Here is a 19,226-nt window from a genome sequence, read left to right as displayed (position 1 = left end):
GTATGTATGCGTACCTGTGTATGGTATGTGTGTTTGTATTGTGTGACCATACATGCGTGTATATATGTGCTCATGTATGGCATATGACGGACATGCACACGTGTGACCATACATGTGTGTGCATGTATGGCATGTATACACATGCAGGCAGTCATATGATGTGCAAACACGTACGTGCACGTGTTTGTAGGTGTGTGTGGAACGTGTGGTGTGTGTGCATGCATGCCACGTGTGCACACATGTGAGACCTTGTGGTTTGTGTGTGCGTGCGTGCACTGTGTCAGTGCGTGAATGCATTGTGCACATGCAGGCACGTGTGCGTGTGTGTGTGTGTGTAAGAGTGCGTGTGCCTTGTGCAGCCGGAAACAATGTGAGTTTAGGCATCTGCTCTGTCTGCTGGCTCTGCCTTCCTGGATCTTGCAGTGTTTCGACACTGTCTGAAACAGAAGCTTTATTGCCTGAGGGCTACTAATTGCACAGACCACATTTTTCTCTCTGGATTTCTCATGACATTGCTGGTGACACACAACATTAAGAACCAAACTCTGAAAAAAAATGTTTAATGAGACGAATGCACATAGAGCTGCTTTCAGATACAGATGTTTTCTCCTGGTAACCATTGACTTCCAGCAAGACATCCTGGAGGGACTGGAGAGGCAGGAGGAAGTGGGATGCTGAGGGGCCTGGATTCCCCAGCTAGGCCGCCTGAGTCCCACCCAGGCCAGGTGCATCTCATCTTCCTAGTTTGGTCTCTGGCTTTGTTCAATTTTTCTGTTTTCTGTCCTTCTTACTGTTCACCTTCCCTAATTCCATTCACCCGTTCCTCAAATTCAAGGGTTTTTCACAGTATAAAACCTTCCATAGCACCCTCCAGTCCAAGCTAACAATTCCTCTGTGTCCATCCTACGTGCCAGGCATTGTCGTGAGCAGTTTTCATATTTTATCTCATATACTCCTACAGTAACTCAATGAAGTAGGTACTGTTCCTATCTCAACTCTACTGCTTTAGAAAATAAACGCAGGGTTAAATATTGCCCAGGATCATACAGATATTGAGCAGACGATAGAGGTCAAACCATGTTAGGTCTGCTGCTACTGCACTGCACTGCCCCCATCCCCATTTTCTCTGTGTGCTTTTAGCATCTATATTAGTGATACATATTCTAATTTTTAGTAATAGGCCATCTGCTCTCTGGACCTTGCTTTCTTTGTTTCCTGTGACTAGATCACATTTGTCCAAAGAGACTGTGATTGTCCCGTGTCTCTTAACTAGTGAATTTGTATCTATTCATCTTTGGATTTTTTTTTTCTACCGTTTTATTGGTACTTGCTTGTCTTGCTTTTTTTTTTTTTAAATGTTGAGCCTTCTTTCAATTAATTTATTTTTAATCTTTGGCTGTGTTGGGTCTTCGTTTCTGTGCAAGGTCTTTCTCTAGTTGTGGCAAGCGGGGGCCACTCTTCATCGCGGTGCGCAGGCCTCTCACTGTCGTGGCCTCTCTTGTTGCGGAGCACAGGCTCCAGACGCGCAGGCTCAGTACTTGTGGCTCACAGGCCTAGTTGCTCCTAGTTGCTCCTAGATGTGGGATCTTCCCAGACCAGGGCTCGAACCCATGTCCCCTGCAGTAGCAGGCAGATTCTCAACCACTGTGCCACCAGGGAAGCCCCTGTCTTGCTTTTATTATGCTTCACCCACCCCCTTGCTTCTTGCTGTCTTATATTCCCCACCCCCTACTCCATTTCATTTCATCTCCTACTGTGTGGAAGTTAAATTTTATTTCTCTTATTTATTTCTCTTGGTTTCTTTTGAAGTTACGTAAAGAAAATGTAATATGTAAAGTATATCAGTAATTTTCTTCCTCCTCTGGAAAAATACTATGACTTATAACCCCTTACATCCCCTCTGCTATTGCTGCCCAGTCTTTGAGATTCATCCGCTATTTTTTAAACCTCACGAATTAGGCATTACCACTGTTGTTTCTTATTATTTAGATTTTTTGTGTTTCATTGCATACACGTTTACCAATTTCTTTGCAAAGGTTTATTTAATTATTTGTTTTTTGGTTGCACTGGGTCTTTGTTGTTGTGCGCGGGCTTTCTCTAGTTGCAGCGAGCAGGGGCTACTCTTCGTTGTGGTGCGCGGGCTTCTCATTGCGGTGGCTTCTCTTATTGTGGAACATGGGCTCTAGGTGCGCGAGCTTCAGTAGTTGTGGCATGTGGGCTCAGTATTTGTGGTGCTTGGCCTAGCTGCTCTGCAACGTGTGGGATCTTCCTGGATCAGGGATCGAACCCCTGTCCCCAGTACTGGTAGGCAGATTCTTAACTACTGTGCCACCAGTGAGGTCCCTGGCCATCCATTTCTTTTTATACCATAGAGTTTTCTTTTTTCTTTTTTTTTTTCTTTTCTTTAACATCTTTATTGGAGTATAACTGCTTTGCATTGTTGTGTTAGTTGCAGCTGTAGAACAAAGTGAATCAGCTATACATATACATATACCCCCATGTCTCCTCCCTTTTGCATCTCCCTCCCACCCTCCTTATTCCACCCCTTTAGGTGGTCACAGAGCACCGAGCTGATCTCCCTGTGCTACGTGACTACTTCCCACTAGCTATCTATTTTACGTTTGGTAGTGTATATATGTCCATGCCACTCTCTCACTTCGTCCCAGCTTACCCTTCCCCCTTCCTGTGTCCTAAAGTCCATTTTCTACGTCAGCATCTTTATTCCTGTCCTGTCCCTAGGTTCTTCAGAACGTTTTTTTCTTTTCTTTTTTTTGGTTCCACATATATGTGTTAGCATACGGTATTTGTTTTTCTCTTTCTGACTTACTTCACTCTGTATGACAGACTCTAGGTCCATCCACCTCACTACAAATAACTCAATTTCGTTTCTTTTTATGGCTGAGTAATATTCTATTGTATATATGTGCCACATCTTCTTTATCCATTCATCTGTCGAAGGACATTTAGGTTGCTTCCATGTCCTGGCTATTGTAAATAGTGCTGCAGTGAACATTGAGGTGCATGACTCTTTTTGAATTATGGTTTTCTCAGGGTATATGCCCAGTAGTGGGATTGCTGGGTCATATGGTAGTTCTATTTTCAGTTTGTTTGTTTGTTTGTTTTAAGAAGATGTTGCAGGTAGGAGTTTATTAATTAATATATTTTTGCTGTGTTGCGTCTTTGTTTCTGTGTGAGGGCTTTCTCTAGTTGTGTCAAGAGGGGGCCACTCTTCATCGTGGTGCACGGGCCTCTCATTATGGCGGCCTCTCTTGTTGCGGAGCACAGGCTCCAGATGCGCAGGCTCAGTAGTTGTGGCTCACGGGCCCAGTTGCTCCGTGCCATGTGGGATCCTCCCAGACCAGGGCTCGAACCTGTGTCCCCTGCATTAGCAGGCAGATTCTCAACCACTGCACCACCAGGGAAGCCCTATTTTTAGTTTTTTAAGGAACCTCCATACTGTTCTCCATAGTGGCTGTATTAATTTACATTCCCACCAGCAGTGCAAGAGGGTTCCCTTTGTTCCACACCCTCTCCAGCTTTCATTGTTTGTAGATTTTTTTGATGATGACCATTCTGATGGGTATGAGGTGATACCTCATTGTAGTTTTGATCTGCATTTCTCTAATGATTACTGATGTTGAGCATCCTTTCATGTGTTTGTTGGCTATCTGTACATCTACTTTGGAGAAATGTCTATTTAGGTCTTTTGCCCATCTTTGGATTGTGTTTTTTGTTTTTTTGATATTGAGCTGCATGAGCTGCTTGTAAATTTTGGAGATTAATCCTTTTGTCAGTTGCTCTGTTTGCAAATATTTTCTCCCATTCTGAGGGTTGTCTTTTTGTCTTGTCTATGGTTTCCTTTGCTGTGCAAAACTTTTAAGTTTCAGAGGTCCTATTTGCTTATTTTTGTTTTTATTTCCATTTCTCTAGGAGGTGGGTCAAAAAGGATCTTGCTGTGATTTATGTCATAGAGTGTTCTGCCTATGTTTTCCTCTAAGAGTTTTATAGTGTCTGGCCTTACATTTAGGTCTTTAATCCATTTTGAGTTTATTTTTGTGTATAGTGTTATGGAGTGTTCTAATTTCATTCTTTTACATGTAGCTGTCCAGTTTTCCCAGCACCACTTATTGAACAGGCTGTCTTTTCTCCATTGTATATTCTTGCCTCCTTTATCAAAGATAAGGTGACCATATGTGTGTGGGTTTATCTCTGGTCTTTCTATCCTGTTTCATTGATCTATGTTTCTGTTTTTGTGCCAGTACCATACTGTCTTGATTACTGTAGCTTTGTAGTATAGTCTGAAGTCTGGAAGCCTGATTCCTCCAGCTCCGTTTTCTTTCTCAAGATTGCTTTGGCTATTCAGGGTCTTTTGTGTTTCCATACAAATTGTGCAATTTTTTGTTCTAATTCTGTGAAAAATGCCATTGGTAGTTTGATAAGAATTGCACTGAAACTGTAGATTGCTTTGGGTAGTATAGTCGTTTTCACAGGGTTGATTCTTCCAATCCAAGATCATGGTATATCTCTCCATCTCTTTGTATCATCATTAATTTCTTTCAACAGTGTCTTATAGTTTTCTGCCTACAGGTCTTTTGTCTCCTTAGGTAGGTTTATTCCTAGGTATTTTATTCTTTTTGTTGCAATGGTAAATGAGAGTGTTTCCTTTATTTTTCTTTCAGATTTTTCATCATGAATGTATAGGAATGCAAGAGATTTCTGTGCATTAATTTTGTATCCTGCTACTTTACCAAATTCATTGATTAGCTCTAGTAGTTTTCTGGTAGCATCTTTAGGATTCTCTATGTATAGTATCATGTCATCTGCAAAGACTGACAGTTTTACTTCTTCTTTTCCGATTTGGATTCCTTTTATTTCTTTTTTGTCTCTGATTGCTTTGCTGAAAACTTCCAAAGCTATGTTGAATAATAGTGGTGAGAGTGGGCAACTTTGTCTTGTTTCTGATCTTAGTGGAAATGCTTTCAGTTTTTCAACATTGAGAATGCTGTTGGCTGTGGGTTTGTCATATATGGCCTTTATTATATTGAGGTAAGTTTCCTCTGTGCCTGCTTTCTGGAGAGTTTTTGTCATAAATGGGTGTCAAATTTTGTCAAAAGCTTTTTCTGTTTCTTTTGAGATTATCACATGATCTTTATCCTTCAGTTTGTTAATATGGTGTATCACATTGATTGATTTGCATATTTTGAAGAATCCTTGCATTCCTGGGATAAACCTCAGTTAATCAAGGTGTAAGATCCTTTTAATGTGCTGCTGTATTCTCTTTGCTAGTTTTTGTAGAGGATTTTTGCATCTATGTTCATCAGTGATATTGGCCTGTAGTTTTCCTTTTTTATAACATCTTTGTCTGGTTTTGGTAGCAGGGTGATGGTGGACTCGTAGAATGAGTTTAGGAGTGTTCCTCCCTCTGCTATATTTTGGAAGAGTTTGAGAAGAACAGGTGTTAGCTCTTCTCTAAATGTTTGATAGAATTTGCCTGTGAAGCCATCTGGTCCTGAACTTTTGTTTGTTGGAAGATTTTTAATCACAGTCTCAATTTCAGTGCTTGTGATTGGTCTGTTTATATTTTCTGTTTCTTCCTGGTTCAGCCTCGGAAGGTTGTGCTCTTTCCTAAGAATTTGTCCATTTCTTCCAGGTTGTCCATTTTATTGGCATAGAGTTGCTTGTAGTAATGTCTCATGATCCTTTGTATTTCTGCAGTGTCAGTTGTTACTTCTCCTTTTCCATTTCTAATTCTGTTGATTTCAGCCTTCTCCCTTTTTTTCTTGATGAGTTTGGCTAATGGTTTATCAACTTTGCTTATCTTCTCAAAGAACCAGCTTTTAGTTTTCTTGATCTTTGCTATTGTTTCCTTCATTTCTTTTTCATTTATTTCTGATTTGATCTTTATGATTTCTTTCCTCCTGCTAACGTTGTGGTTTTTTTGTTCTTCTTTCTCTAATTTCTTGAGGTGTAAAGTTAGGTTGTTTATTTGAGATGTTTCTTGTTTCTTGAGGTAGGCTTGTATTGCTATAAACTTCCCTCTTAGAACTGCTTTTGCTGCATCCCATAGGTTTTGGGTCATCGTGTTTTCATTGTCATTTGTTTCTAGGTATGTTTTTTTTTTTTTTTTGCAGTACGTGGGCCTCTCACTGTTGTGGCCTCTCCCGTTGCGGAGCACAGGCTCCGGACACGCAGGCTCAGCAGCCATGGCTCATGGGCCCAGCCACTCCACGGCACGCGGGATCTTCCTGGACTGGGGTACGAACCCGTGTCCCCTGCATCGGCAGGTGGACTCTCAACCACTGCGCCACCAGGGAAGCCGTCTAGGTATTTTTTGATTTCCTCTTTGATTTCTTCAGTGATCTCTTGGTTGTTTAGTAGTGTATTGTTTAACCTCCATGTGTTTGTATTTTTTACAGATTTTTTTCCTGTAATTGATATCTAGTCTCATAGCATTGTGGTCCCAAAGGTACTTGATACGATTTCAATTTTCTTAAATTTACTAAGGCTTGATTTGTGTGACCCAAGTTACGATCTATCTTGGAGAATGGTCCATGAGCACCTGAGAAGAAAGTGTATTCTGTTGTTTTTGCATGGAATGTCCTATAAATATCAATTAACTCCATCTTGTTTAATGTATCATTTAAAGCTTGTGTTTCCTTATTTAGTTTCTTTTGGGTTGATCTGTCCGTTGGTGAAAGTGGGGTGTTAAAGTCCCCTATTATGATTGTGTTACTGTCAATTTCCCCTTTTATGGCTCTTAGCATTTGTCTTATATATTGAGGTGCTCCTATATTGGGTGCATGAATATTTACAATTGTTATATCTTCTTGGATTGATCCCTTGATCATTATGTAGTGTCCTTCCTTGTGTCTTGTAACATTCTTTATTTTAAAGTCTATTTTATGTGATATGAGTATTGTTACTCCAGCTTTCTTTTGATATCCATTTGCATGGAATATCTTTTTCTATCCCCTCACTTTCAGTCTGTATGTGTCCCTAGGTCTGAAGTGGGTCTCTTGTAGACAGCATATAGATGGGTCTTGTTTTTGTATCCATTCAGCGAGCCTGTGTCTTTTGGTTGGAGCATTTAATCCAGTCACATTTAAGGTAATTATCTATATGTCTGTTCCTATGACCATTTACTTAATTGTTTTGGGTTTGTTTTTGTAGGTCCTTTTCTTCTCTTGTGTTTCCCACTTAGAGAAGTTCCTTTAGCATTTGTTGTAGAGCTGGTTTGGTGGTGCTGAATTCTCTTAGCTTTTGCTTGTCTGTAAAGGTTTTAATTTCTCCATCAAATATGAATGAGATCCCCGCTGAGTAAAGTAATTTTGGTTGTAGGTTTTTCCCTTTCATCACTCTCAATATGTCCTGCCACTCCGTTCTGGCTTGCAGAGTTTCTGCTGAAAGATTAGCTGTTAACCTTATGGGGATTCCCTTGTATGATATTTGTTGCTTTTTCCTTGCTGCTTTTAATAGTTTTTTTGTATTTAATTTTTGATAGTTTGATTAATATGTGTCTTGGCATGTTTCTCCTTGGATTTATCCTTTATGGGACTCTCTGTGTTTCCTGGACTTGATTGACTATTTTCTTTCCCATATTAAGGAATTTTTCAATTATAATCCCTTCAAATGCTTTCTCACTTCCTTTCTTTTTCTCTTTTTCTTCTGGGACCCGTATAATTCGAATGTTGGTGTGTTTAATGTTGTCCCAGAGGTCTCTGAGCCTGTCCTCAATTCTTTTCATTCTTTTTTCTTTTTTGTGCTCTGCAGTAGTTATTTCCACAATTTTGTCTCCCAGGTCACTTATCCGTTCTTTTATTCTACTCTTGATTCCTTCTAGAGAATTTTAAATTTCATTTATTGTGTTGTTTATCATTGTTTGTTTGCTCTTTACTTCTTCTAGGTCCTTGTCAAATGTTTCTTGTATTTTCTCCATTATGTTTCCAGGATTTTGGATCATCTTTACTATCATTACTCTGAATACTTTTTTCAGGTAGGCTGCGTACTTCCTCTTCATTTGTTTGGTCTGGTGGGTTTTTACTTTGCTCATTCATCTGCTGCATATTTCTCTGTCTTCTCACTTTGCTTAACTTACTGTGTTTGGTGTCTCCTTTTCACAGGCTGAATGTTCATAGTTCCTGTTGTTTTTGGTGTCTGCCCCCAGTCGGTAAGTTTGCTTCAGTGGGTTGTGTAGGCTTCCTGGTGGAGGGGACTGCTGCCTGTGTTATGGTGGATGAGGCTGGATCTTGTCTTTCTGGTGGGCAGGACCATGTCCAGTTGTGTGTTTTGGGCTGTCTGTGAACTTAGTATGATTTTAGGCAGCCTCTCTGCTAATGGGTGGGGTTGTGTTTCTGTCTTGCTAGTTGTTTGGCATGGGGTGTCCAGCACTGGAACTTGCTGGTCGTTGAGTGGAGCTGGGTCTTCGCATTGAGATGGAGATCTCTGGATGAGCTCCCGGCGATTGATATTATGTGGGGTCATGAGGTCTCTGGTAGTTCAATGTCCTGATCTCGGCTCTCCCACCTCAGATACTCAGGCCTGACACCCGGCCGGAGCACCAAGACCCTGTCAGCCACACGGCTTTTGGGAAGTCTGAGGTCTTCTGCCAGCGTTCAGTAGGTGTTCTGTAGGAGTTATTCCACATGTAGATGTATTTTTGATGTATTTGTGGGGAGGAAGGTGATCTCCATGTCTTACTCCTCGCTATCTTGAAGGTCCTTATATCATAGATTTTTCTTCTGGAATTGTTTCCTTTCTTCTGAAAGTTATTCCATTAGATGTTTTCCAGATTTTTTGAAATCTGAAAATGTTTTGATGATTATTTTGTTCTTGCAAGAAAGTTTTTATTGATACACTGTTCTACACTGACAGAAAATATCACCATTTTGAAGATATTCCACTCTTGTTTATCTCCCACTGTTGCTGCTGGGAAGTCTGCTGTCTGTCTCACTGTCCTTTTGTTCATGATCTAGGTTTTCTCTTAGGATGCTAAGATTTTTTCTCTTTTCTCTCTATTCTTAAAATTGTTCTTAAGTTTGACTATGTTTTGAAGAATTAATGTTCTTGTTTTGTTGACTTGTTTAGTATACTTTAAGTTTACTTTCTGTGTCATTTCATGATTTTGATTGATTCTGGAAATTTTGAGCTATTATCTCCTATGTATTTCCTGTTCTCTACACCCTTACTCTCTTTCGCTGAGACTCCAATTAAATGCACTTTAGAGTTTCTCATTTTTTTCCTCTACATCTCACAACCTCTCACATTTCCCCCTCTTTTTCTCCTCTGTAACATCTCTTAGTAATTCTTCAGTTTTATATTCCAGCCTTGCTGAGGCATGTATTTAGTTTTCCAGGATATTTTTTCAGTTCTATTTTCTTATTATCGCACTTGTGATTTTCCTCTTACAGTTTAACCTTTAAGCTTCACTGGCATGTATGTATGTGTGAGGCTGGGAATGTTGAAATAAATGCAGCTGTTCTGACTTCAATAATCAGGCATGTGAATACTGGCCCAGATTTTCATCCTATGTAACTTCATGGGAACTCTCCCAAGACATGATTCAGATGACTGACCTTAAACAACCACCTCCCTGTTCATCCATCAATCATTCACAGATCCATCTGTTTCTGAGTAGGTTTCTGCAATTGCATTGGAATACCTAGAATCTACAGTCTCAGGGGAAATGTGTTGCAAGCCTCATCAGTGGTAATTTTCTTTAAGGAAATGTTAACACAGAAAACCAACCTTTCATAGTAAATTGTAAGTACAACTTCCATCATCTGCACTGCCTTCAACAGAACCAGGGACCATGAGGGTGACAACTGCACACAGTGGAGCTGGTATTCACCCAACAAGGGAGATTTTTCTTGAGATGAAAGAAAAAGCTCTGTATTTCCCATCTGCTCAGGCATTGACTATAAATGTGCTGTTGTAACTTGTGCTTTGCTGAGTTTACTGTGCTTGCCTCAGTTTGCTGAGTTGCCAGTTTCCTTCAGTTGAGTCCATGTATCTTCATTCAGAAGATGCCTTTGGATGGAGATAGTTAGAAATGTTTCATAATGTGGGAAGCTTATGTTCAGGAGTGTGTGTGTGTGATGTGTGTGAGTGTGTGGTGTATATGTGTGTTGGGTATTTAGGGACAGTGAAGGAGACAGGAAGAAAGAATGAAAAAAATGTGGCTGTTGCTGTCTTCATCTTCAGTTTCATAATTATGTGACTTCTAAGTAGGATCTCATTTTGAAAACAAAATACAGCCACAATCCCAATCACAGCACCGGCAACCTCTCTCAGGAGCACAAGAATCCACCATTTCTACAGGTACTGCTGATTCCTCTTGCTCTATCATCTCCTTAACTGTGGGACACCCTGAAGCCTTTTGTATTAGTTTCCAGCACCTCCCTCTACAGTTCACTTCCTCAGGGAGATCATTTGCTTTCATGATTTTCAGTAACACCTTTAAGCTATTGACTTTCAAATATGCACGAACCCAGATGCTACACTGCATATGACTTACTGGCCATCTTCATCTGGATGTCTTTAGCCACTGCAAGTCTCACAAATACAAAAGCAAAATTCTTTGTCTTCCCCTTCAAATTAATTTCCCTCCTTCACTTCTTCACTCTTGGTAGAAATTTTGCAGTCATTTAAGACCTATCTTACTTCCTGTGCCCCAGCCAGGACTGATTTATCTGTTAGGCACAGTAAGTACAATGCCTAGGGCCTATGATAGTTTTAGGGGCCCATGAAAATGTTTTACTTTGTTTTAAAATATGAAGAAAAAAATTTAGGTAAAAGATCTTCTCTAATAAATAATACTTACATACTCATCTTTATAACAATGAAGTCATTATATTCACATAAGGTATATATTGTATATAATGTATTATATATAATACATATTTCATGGAAGAAGAGGCCTATAGCCCTCAGCGATGACTCAGTCCTTGAGTCTTATTGATTCTTTCATCGCATTTATCCCTTTCCTCTTCATTTCTCTTCATTGTGATCAGTTTAATTTGGTCCCTCATTGCCTCACTTCTGAATAATACCTGTGTGCTATTGGAACCCTAGGATCACAGCTCAGAGAGAGAGGAAGTCCTCCTTAACAGCTGAAACCCACAGAAGTAAGCGAGAGTAGAAAGAACACTGGTGTTGAGATCCAGGAAGCTAGTAGTGGTGGTCTTGATAAACCTGAGTCTTGATTTCCTAGTAAATTTTCTTGTGAATTGGTTGAATAGTCACCCTACCTTCCTTACACTGTGGCTGACCAGGAGAAAGGATGGAACTTAAGTAACTGTGTCAACTTGTACGTGCCATCCCGGGGCTTCCTTTGTGTGGCTTCAGGACTGACTTCAAGCCCTCCTCCCCTTCGTGCACCCTGTTCCCTGCAGACCCCCATGTGCTCATCTCTCTGGCCTGGGTCACCCTTCTGTCCACATCTCTGCTCCTGGCAAACCCATCGCAGAGCTGCTCTTCACAGCCACGTCTCATTCTGAAATGCATTGCTAACTCTGTGTTTTTGCAACCAGTTTCATACTCCTCAAGGACATATTTTCTTCTCTTTGTTTATCCCATGGAGCCTGGAGCAGCATCTTGCATCTGTTTTATGTAATTACTTGATTCCCATGCCTCTGTCTGTGCTATCCCTCCAACCGCAGTCTCTTCGCCTTCCCGACTGCCTCTCTGTAGCCTACTTATCTTTCCGAGTCTCACTCAAGGCCTGAATTCTTCATAAAGCATTTCCACGACGGCACCCCTGGGACTTCTTTCTCCGCTGAACTTCGGTTGCACTTCCTGAATAGTTTAGCACCTGGTTGCACAGCTAGAGCCTTTCTAGAATTGAAAGAAGAGAATGTGCTTAGGTAAAAGCATTGTCCACCTTGTAAAGATATTAAAAACCATTTTGGATTGGCATATTGAACCCAGTGTACATTTTTCATGATTAGAGATGACCAATGGAAGATTATCTTTATTAAGAAATGCAACATAAAGAGGAGCTAGGTCACCCCCATGCAGATTAAAACAGTATTTTTTGTTGTGTGGAGAGTATAGCAGCTTAGTATTTAAATTAAAATGTAGGCACCTGAGCTCCCAATCTGGCCTTCGGAAAGCTGACCGCAACATTCTGTGTAAACCCTGCCTGGTAACCTAACTCTGCTGCAGGAACTAGGAGCTGGCCTGACACCTCCTTTCCTGCCTAATTGCTATGATTAATTTTTGCACGTGTAACACAATCCTTGGTTCTGTACTATAACAGGGACCCAAAGGTCTCAAAGCGGTTCAATTCCTGAATAACTAAAGAAATTCATGAGTGACCTGAAGGCATGGGAACAGCCCTTGTGAAGAGCAACGGGCTGTTTGGGTTGAACGTGAGATGTTTCTGGATTCCTGATGGTATAGGTATGGTGTGTGAATTCTTTCTGTGGTACGAGGGAAATATCTAATGACAGCAAATTGCTTATTTTGGACCGTTTGGAACCTGGTTTTAACATTAGGGGGAAAACCACACCACCTCTGCTCAGCAAAGAGCCAGACGAGGCATTTCATTACGTCTGGTCCCCGTGGGGTGAGAGTCGTGGGCCCCCAGGCCTGAGGAGCAGTGATGGGGAAGCTGCCCAGCGTGGGTTCTCCCAGGCGCATGTCAGCGCGGGGACTGGAAACTACAAAACGAGGGGGAGGGAGCGCCTGGGGGAGGAGATACGGGAAGGGGTTGCGATTGAACGCATAGTGCCTGATGCAACTGTAAATGGCGGTTTGGGGACATTTGGACATTTTAAGTAGGAGGGCAGGACATTTGGGTAAATGGGCAGCATGCAGACATAGATATAACCCCGCCCCCACCTGATAAATACTCATATCTTTTTGTGTTTTTTGTGTTTTTTGGCCAAACTTTGTGGCATGTGGGATCTTAGTTCCGTGACCAGGCATCAAACCTGGGCCCCCTGCAGTAGGAGTGCAGAGTCTTAACCAATGGACCGCCAGGGAAGTCCCAGTACTCTTTAAAACCAGCTCTCCTCTCTCTCCCGTCCTCTCCAACTCTCTGCTCTGCCTCTCAATCTATCTGATATACACACATACCAGAAACCCAGAGAAATTTCTGCTAAATATCTGCTAATGGACTTAGAATGAAGGAAAAAAAAAACCCAGATGATAAAATAATGGCCTTACTCCTGGGAGAACTATGGCATGGCTGTAAGCCAGAATTGTGCCCACTGACACTGAAGGCTAAAGCCTGCTGCTTTAAGGTGAAAGCACCCTTACTGGGCGCAGGTGGTAAGTGGAAAGGGTTCACGGGACTTCTTAGGCTCCTCCTGGCCTTTATGAACCAGTAGCCTTAGGATCCCAACAGTTTTTCAGGCCCATTCGCTTGGTCCTGACAAGGCTGCCGCATGAAATGGAGACCTGGGCGTGGGGAAGCCTTCTTTGGGGATCCAGCTATTTCAGGAGACGAGCTTTCCTACATTGGTTACGCTCCACTGTGCTCTACAAGGAGGCCAGGATTAAAGGCAGAGTATCCACCTTCAGACCACAGCAGAAGACAAGCGAGAAAACCCCAAACCTCCTCCCCAACTCCACCCCCAATAAAACCAGTTTATTCTGACTCAATTTCCTTTTTCTTTTCTTTTACTTTGAACCAGAGGTTGCTTTGTGAATTTGGAACACTGCCAAGCTTGGCTTCTTCCTCTTCTTTTTTTTTTAAATACGGCAGACTGCATACACACCTTATTTATGTACCTATTTATCTGGCTGCACCGCGCGGCACGCAGGATCTTCGTTCCCCGAACACGGATTGAACCTGCGCCCCCTGCAGTGGAAACACAGAGTCTTAACCGCTGGACCGCCAGGGAAGTCCCTGCCAACCTTGACTTCTATTTGGCGATACTCAATAACTGGCAAGCAGAGGTGTCCCTAAGAGCAAAAGGAACATGGGGAAAGCATGTAGCTATACTTTTTTGATTAATTTTTGAAGTGGTTGCATTTTTCTGCAAAAGAATTATTACAAGAAACGAGGAATTCCATGAACTCTGTGAATAGATTGCTAAGTGAAGAAAATCAAATCAGTGTCCCAGAAAGCAAACTTGAAGAATTATTAGAAAACACAAAGGAAAAAGATAAAGGAATGAAAATATAGGAGAGAAAACAATAATTATGGAAGGCATATATCAGAGATGCCGTCAATGGAAGATGCTAAGAGACCAAATTTAATATAGCTAATAAGAAAACACCAGATAAATTAGGAGGTTGGGATTAACAGTGCTATATAGAAAATAGAGAAACAACAAGGACCTACTGTATAGTACAGGGAATTACATTCAATATCTTGTAATAACCTATAATGGAAAAGAATATGAAATGTAAAGAATATGAAATATATATACAATGGAATCACTTTGCTGTACACCTGAAACTAACACAACATTGTAAATTAACTATACTTCAATTTAAAAATGTATTAAAAAAGAAAACACTGAAGAAAGTTTTCTTGATCTAAAGGAAGACATCAATGAAAATGCTTAAAATGATCAAGGTAAAATTAATGCAGACCTGATATCACTTATATGTGGAATCTAAATATGACTGAAATGAACCTATCTATGAAACAGAAACAGAATCACGGATGTAGAGAACAGACTGGTGGTTGCCAAGGGGGAGGGGGTTGGGGGAGGGATGGAGTGGGAGGCTGGGATTAGCAGATGCAAACTGTTATATATAGAATGGATAAACAATAAGGTCCTACTGTATAGCACAGAGAACTAGATTCAGTATCCTATGATAAATCATAATGGAAAAGAATATACGAAAAATGTAGAATTTATGCAGACCCACTCCTATAGGTCATCCCGAAAATGTTAAACACTGAAGACAAAGAAAAAAAACCCTATAAGTGTTTAGGAAAGAAAGCCATGAGGATATTCATAGATATGCCTTTAAAACAGTCAATGTCAGAGAGAGCTTGGCACTTTTGAGAGCACTTTGAAGGGAAATGTGCAGACCCAGTGGGGCAGAACCTGATCATTGTCGACCTGCATTCACTCTCCCTTTCTACCTTTAGGAAAGAGAAACGCTCGGTTTTGGCAGGACCCCCGGCCCCCCAGCTAGACAGTAAGCTTCCCAGGCTTGCTCCTACTTGGGCGTTGCCAGGTGACAGTGCAGGCCAGTGGAGTGGGATCAGACTTGATGTGTCAAGTCATCTTCTTCAAGATGAGGCTGCTTGGGGCTTTCTCGTTCCTGGCCTCTGAGTGGAAGGTCAGCCTGGACCATCAGGAGGGGGCCGGTTCCTGAGGAGGTGGTGGGCTGGACACTCATGGGGCTTGGGTGCCTCAGTGACCCTGGGCCATGAAGCTTCCTAACAAGTCCTGATTTCTTTCTTTGGACTGTTACATGTAAGAGAAATCGACTTCTACCTTGTGTGAACAATTGAAAAAATTACTATCTGCACTCACTTCCCAGGAGAACTCATTCAGTCTCATGACTTTAAATCCCATGTATATGCTGATGAAGAGGAGGAGAGAGGGTTGGTCTGCATTTGAGCAATTCCTGGGAAGGCCAAGGCGGGCTTCCCATCACACTGATTGGTCACAAAGGCTGGATGGACAACATCATAGAGGTCAAGGGTTCTTAACGTTGGCACCACTGAGATTTGGGACCAGCTCTATCTTGTACAGTGTCGGATGCTTGCCAGCATCCTTGGCCTCTCTCCACCCAACAGATACCAGTAGCAGCACCCCGCCTCCCTCCCCCAGGCTGTGACAATCAGAAGTGTTTCTAGACATTGTCTAATGTCTCCTGGGGTACGCAGTTACACTGGTTGAGAACCACTGCTAGAGACAATGAAAGAGGAAGGCTAGAAATAATCCCCATGGAGAAGGAAGAAAGCATGGGTGTGAGAACTCAAGAAATTGGGTCGATTTACAAATTAAATAGGAAGAACATTAAATCTAGAGAAACAGGAGGATCCTGAGGCAAGGTTGTTAATCTTCTGACTGCCAAGAAATATTTTGTCTATAGTTGGTACCAAAGCATTCTTTAAGGAGCAATAGAAGGTCTTGAAGGGCCAAGATGACTGCTTATTTTGTATACAATTTCTGTATTTGTGAAGGGAGGGAAAGAGCTAAGTGGTTGGCGAGAGAAGTCACAATTCTAGATGTTCATTTGCTTGATTGCTGGCCCTCTTAATAATCCTTTTCCACTTAATATTGCCAAGTGAAACTGAGTATTCCTTATGGACTCCTAATACCTAAGCCCGGGTCTCTTTTCAGCTCAGGTGATATTTCTCTAGGGCCAATAGATGTGGTCAGTCAGATCAGCTATTAATGCATCAGTCACAAAATGGTCGTCTTAGGTCAACTGTGCAGATTCGATGGGTCACTTACTGTCATAATAACTGAACAAATTAAATTGAGGATTAAAGTTTAATTATACGGAGTCACTAAGATTCAAGGTTTTCCCCCTTCTGCTTTCCTTTCCTATCTCTCTTGTTCTCAGCCTCCGTTAATTTATTTTCCTCTTTTTTTTTATAGTAATATTCTTTTATGGATTCAGAGGAAAAGACAAGGAGTAGAGTAGTTAATATGGGGAGAAGGTATTATATTTTTGACAGAAATTAAGAAGGAATTTCAGTGTTTTAAACAAATAAAACCCTGAACTCTCCATATAATCATTGGTCTACTATGGAGGGAATTCTTTCTGGATTACAAAGAGAGGATGAATTCTTGCTGTTCTTAATATTTATCTTTTGTAAATCTTATATTTGTCAGCCTGTGCTCCTATTATAGATTTTTTTCTTCATGTGCTTAGACTCACTGCTAAAGCAATCTGAACGATCCTGTGATTTTGCTCAGAGTTTCTGTGCCTTGTTTTACAGCATTTCCTGTATTTAAATTCCATAAAATGCCTGTCTTTTGCAGTTTTTGTTGAACCAGTGATTACTTTTATCGGAACTCACAAGTATCAAAATTCAACAGTATCAATCTGATTTTGCTCTCTGTATATTCAGATGGTTTTAAAATAAGAGGCAAGTTGGAAAAATGAATGTAATGCTACATTTATTATGACAACATTGGAAAAGAATGTTGAAAAGGAAGCAGGAAGTTTGAAAAAGTCTTGATTACGTTTCCATAAATACTTGTTCTGAAGATGCAGCAAATTCCAATATGCAAATCTATTAAAATAAACCTTTTCTTTGTTTCCTTCCTCAGGAGCTTTGCAAAAGTTCTAACTACATTTTCCCCCTCTCCATTCAGTATTATACGTTTGCTTGTTTTGAGGCTACCAATTAACAATTGCGCAGAAGTAGAAAACTAAAGGCAAAGTTTTATGCCACGGACCACAGTTCTCATACATAGAAAGTTGCTGATGGAATTAGAAACACAATGGAATCAGTGTATTAGTCCCATTTACTACACCCTGATGATTTCTGAAGGAAGCGGTTCAGACTTCACAAATTCTTGTGAAAGACAAGAATATATTTCAGTTCATAAGATAAAAATGAAGCTTCGGGCACGTTTGCATTTATTTTGCTTAAGGGGACGGAATCCCCTTAAGATAGACGGAATCTATCTTTGCTTTCAAAGATAGATTGAGAATCTGTTCTAATAATCAAATTCTCAACATATGGACTAAGGGACTTTACCCAGAAAAAAAGTAAGCATCTTTCAAACAACTTGGTCAAACTCCTATGACCTTGCTTAATTTTTTCCCTCAGTGAAAATCTACTAGTTAAAAAGTGTTCTGGAGATCACAGCTGGGCATTTTCTTTGACTGAGGAACATCTTTCCAGGAATGAAAAGTTCATTGTGGAGGGAAGATCCCAAATCACAGATCTGCCCTGGTGCTCTGGAATCCCCAGTTAATTCTTAGGAAAGTTGGTGGACCTCCTGTGGCTCCACGGGCCCTTCGGACTTACTTTTTAAGTCATTAAGTGGGATGATGATGGCAAATGAGGGGAACTTGCAAGGGTGGTGAATTATTTTAGAGCTTTTGGTCTAAATTTTAGACCAAAAATGTGTAGATATTTTTGCTTTAAACTTTGTTCTTTCGTTGAGCTTGTATTTTTGCTACAAATGAATTTCTTCCTCTGTCAAAGTTCCTTTTGGAAACTAAGTTCCAAAGCAAACCTAAATTCTCTACTTTTTTCCTTCTCAATACCCTCATCCTTGAGTTTTTCAGAAATGGGTATGATTATCGTTTTCTATTTCAACCTTACGAGAGAAGCATAAACTAGCTGCATAATGACAGTTTAGTAGAAAGTCTATGACTTGCTGATGTATCTTGTTACTACATTTTGTTGCGAAAGAGATAAACAGTTTGTGGCTAAACGTGGTGAGACTCAGGATTTTGGCCTAAGACAGATTTTGTAGACTGAAAAGAAGGTGTTTGTGTCTAGCTCTGAATCCAAGCTTCTGATTGAATAGATGAAGGAAAATAAAATGGACTTTTGTATTTGTTCTTTCTGTTTCGTCTCTGAGCTTTGCCTGGCTCAGGACAACTTACTCTTGGGTTACGGCCTTCAGCCTCCGTGTGCTCAGTTTTTTTCTCTGTGTCATTACCTAGACTCCTAAAACTTCACTTATTTCACAAAACCTTTTTCAACCAACTGGCTATGAATCAGTGCATTTCGATACCCTCTCCCCTTCTACTCCCCTTAAACCCTCGGTTTCGATCCAGGGATAGAATAAAAGAGGGAATAATATACTCATTTTGCTCTGAAGAATTTTCATTCATCCCAGTGCTTCTGAAAGGCTTAAAATCATTTCTGTGCCTCTTCTGCTTGGAATATAGTCTCATGAAAGCTGAGAAAAATGTCCTTGAATGTTTTAATTCAATTTTCAAAATGTGTGTTCTCCAAAATGAATTACCCGAATTCCCCATTTTTGCCTTACTCAGTTTTCATCTACATATAAACTAGGGTATGGAAAAAAGATTCTTATTTTCCCCATGCAGTCATAAACTAGGCAATACTGGACAGGATGTGAATAAATAATAACCACCTCAAGTGACTGCTGCAGGAGGGACGCTTGAGAGTCTTCGATGGGTCACTGCTGCCAAAATCAGAGGACCAGTTTTAGTTTCCACCTTGAAGCCAGAAGCAAGTTTTCTCTGTATAATGGCATTAACCGCCCCATGTCATGGTCCCCACCAGCGCTGCTACCTGCTCCATCCCCTGCTAATTATTACCGGAGGATAGAATCTGATTTGATGGATGGGACATAGAAACATCAACGTTA

This window comes from Orcinus orca, chromosome 2 (assembly GCF_937001465.1).
Source record: "Orcinus orca chromosome 2, mOrcOrc1.1, whole genome shotgun sequence".
In the NCBI taxonomy this organism is placed as follows: domain Eukaryota; kingdom Metazoa; phylum Chordata; class Mammalia; order Artiodactyla; family Delphinidae; genus Orcinus; species Orcinus orca.
The sequence above is the reverse complement of the archived record's forward strand: the minus strand, read 5'-3'. Positions refer to the sequence as shown.